The 3,359-nt window shown below is 34.4% G+C and overlaps 1 pseudogene; it reads left to right on the top strand.

The window, feature by feature from the left end:
- The first annotated feature begins 317 nt into the window (after positions 1-317).
- On the top strand, positions 318-1,287 carry LOC108767596 (uncharacterized; annotated as a pseudogene).
- Positions 1,288-3,359: the final 2,072 nt, after the last annotated feature.

Here is a 3,359-nt window from a genome sequence, read left to right as displayed (position 1 = left end):
TGAACAGTAGTAAGCAGTGGCGGAAAAGTAGGCGGCACTTCAAAAAGGCCCATCGGCTCGAAATAAGCAACTATTTCCGAGCACTGCTATAGAAGATGACGTAATTTTATAAATGCGTGGAATTATTCATAGAATGCTGTAGTGTCGGTAATAGGGTTGCACAGTACTATTCACAATAGCGAATTCGGTCGCTTGCACTACACTAGATCAGTGCATACTAAAAACCGCTTTACGTGAAATTAACAAAGTTAAATGTAAAAGTATATAAATATTCTAAACAATTTTAACATTTGCAACTGACGCGCGACGATAGCGAAATGAGAAAAATCGCCATTCACGCAGAGCTTGAGAAGGACAACACGCGCGACGCGTGTCAATCTGTCACTCTGTTAACAATCGAAACAGCGACGACAGTGAGTCTACGAAGAGAAGTGTGCTCGCAGTGAAGTTGCAGTGCAGTGTGGTGTAGTGTAAGAAAAATAGTTATAAATATTTAAGGGGGTAGTCTGCTTTACAAGGTCAAAAAAATCGATTTTTTTTATTGCTTAAATCGATAGATAAGCTATCCAAGAATAGATTCCCAAAAGGATAAATTCCTATTCAAAGTATTTGTGACGGCCGAGAGCAGGTAGGCGCGGAGCGCCTACCTACAAGCGACGAACGAACTGAAAAATTTTAAACACGATGCTCTATTAATTAACAGCGATATCGAGAAACATATTCGCCCAATTACGAAGGTCTGTCGAATAATGACCTTTTAACGCGATGTCTTGGTGGTCATACTCAAAACCCAAACGAATCATTTAATTCAACGGTGTGGCGTATGGCGCCAAAACATTTACATTCCGGCAAAAAAATTGTCCTGATAGCTGCACATATGGCCGCAGGCATTTTTAATGAGAGATACTTATCCATCCTGATAACAATGCAGCTGCTGGATTTACTCATTGGCCAGCAATGCAAATTATTTGCCGATACTACTGACAAATCGCGGATTGAGCGACAGAACGCGCGGCAGTCACTCAGCAGCAAAGAGGCCAGGACAGCTCGAAGAGCCGAACAAATTCATCTTCATGAATACTACGAGGAAGCTGAAGGCCTCTTATATGGTGCAGGAATCGCTGATTAGCAGATTATTGATGTAAGTAGTCAATAAATCAAACTTTTTCCGACCGCAAACTTTAAAGCGTGTTTTCTCGAGTTTTCATTTTTACGATTTTTCCTAAACTGCGTACACGATAGCAAAAAAAATATTTGACCGATCGACAAAAACCAAAGTGCATTCTCTTCACAACTAAATTCCCTTGAATATGAACTAAAAAAATTATTAAAAAAGTCTTTTTTAATAATTTTTACATCATGTCAAAGTCAAATTTAAACATGTAAAAATGCACAATTTGTGTTCAAACTAGAAATAATTATCATTATGTCTCTTTTTTCGGAATTTTTTTAGTTCATATAGAAGATATACATGTCTAAATTAATAATCCGTTTGATTTTTTCATTTCAGACAAGAATTGCGAGCGGCATCGTGTACGCAGATGGACAACTCCAGAGCCGGAGCGCTCTACACAATAGCCTCTACATCCGCCATTTTCTATTAAATTGCTTCATAAAAATTCACTTTATACCCTTTGAACACATATTAAAATGAGGCATAAACGTTTAAGAAGCTTAATTATTTTTTCCCTTCTAAAAAAATTCCCAAAATATTGCTATTTTTTGGCCTTGTAAAGCAGACTACCCCCTTAATAATGAAAACTCATCAAGGAAGAAACTTCCCGCATCTTTCTACAGACTTTCAAAGAAGAAAGCATATGTAAAGAGGTTCGTACATATGTATAATGCATTTCTAATTGTTTCATTCACATCTAAAATGAAAAATGAGTGAATGTTAAGAAGACTCCACCTCAAATTTTGATGAAAATGCACTCAATCGATGCGTAAAAATCAAGATTTGTCAAGAAAGAAGCGTCGTTCTAATCTATAACAGAGATATCAATTGTTGAGGATCATTCAGGTTAGGAAATCTGTCACAACAGTGGTTCACTGCTTTAAAAACCCAAATTCACTGCTTTAGCAAAGAATTTGTTGTTAATGCAGAGAACTTATGTTTTTAAAGCAGTGAATCTATGTTTTTAAAGCAGTGAACCACTACTATTACATGTTTCCTAACCTGAATAGTCGTCGACTTTAACGATTACGATCTCGGTTCATGGGGCAGAGCAACGCTTTTTTCTTATCAAGTCTTTACTTTTACACGAAAACACATCGATTGAGTGTATTTTTATCAAAATTTGTGTTGGCCAGGATGTTCTTTACATTAACTAAAAATATTTTGTGGACATGATATCTTTATTAAAACGGAAAATTAAAAGGCATTCACCACAAACGAAAGATGTTGGTAGCTAATATTTTATATTTCAAATAAGAATTAAATAAACATTACGGCCTTAAATTAGGCTATCTTCTCTCATCATCTCATCATGATAGACAACCTTATATACAAAAATCTGTAGAGAAGATCAAGGAAAGGTTAAATCTGGAGTTATGTGGGGGAAGTTACATTGAGTAAAGGAAAGTATGATCTTTCTTGTAATCGTTCAGTATCACTCTGTTCAATCCATCAATTTGTTTTTTAATAAATATGTCTTCAGATGTGAATTTTTGAGATCCACATCTGAAATAATGTTCATTAAAAAACTAATTGACGAACTAAACAAACAGGGTGATACTGAACGATTACTACAGGCACACTTTTCTTTACTCAATATAACTTTCCCCACATAACTCCAGATTGAACCTCTCCTTGATCTTCTTTACAGATTTTGTATATGAGGTTGTCTATCATGATGACAGTTAACAGAACATCTTACAAGTACTTTGTTACAACAAGTCATCACATCTTGATGTTATTCTACATAATTTGTTCGAAACACAGAGGTATTATATTTATTATATAACTTGACTTATGAATTATTGTACTTTATTTAAAAACATTCATGCTACAATTTGGAAATTTTGTGTGCAATTTACTATTAATGACGTTTGGATCGGATTGATTGTAATAATAGTCATTCATTCCTCTGGATCATATAACTGGACACTTTTGTCTATCATCACTGTTTATTACGGGAACTCACTTTTAATCATAGATAATAAATTTGTAACAAACGTTTCCTACGTAATTAATAAGTTAAACAGAGTATAACGTTAAAACTCAAATTTACGGCTTTTATGTTATACTAATGCGTTAAATTATATTAAGAATTATTGTGCTACTGAAGATGGCCTAATTTAAGGCCGTAACGTTTATTTAATTATTTGAAATATAAAATATCAGTTACTAATATCTTGCG

This window comes from Trachymyrmex cornetzi, unplaced genomic scaffold (assembly GCF_001594075.2).
Source record: "Trachymyrmex cornetzi isolate Tcor2-1 unplaced genomic scaffold, Tcor1.1 scaffold695, whole genome shotgun sequence".
Taxonomy (NCBI): domain Eukaryota; kingdom Metazoa; phylum Arthropoda; class Insecta; order Hymenoptera; family Formicidae; genus Trachymyrmex; species Trachymyrmex cornetzi.
This window is presented reverse-complemented; position numbering and strand designations above follow the sequence as displayed.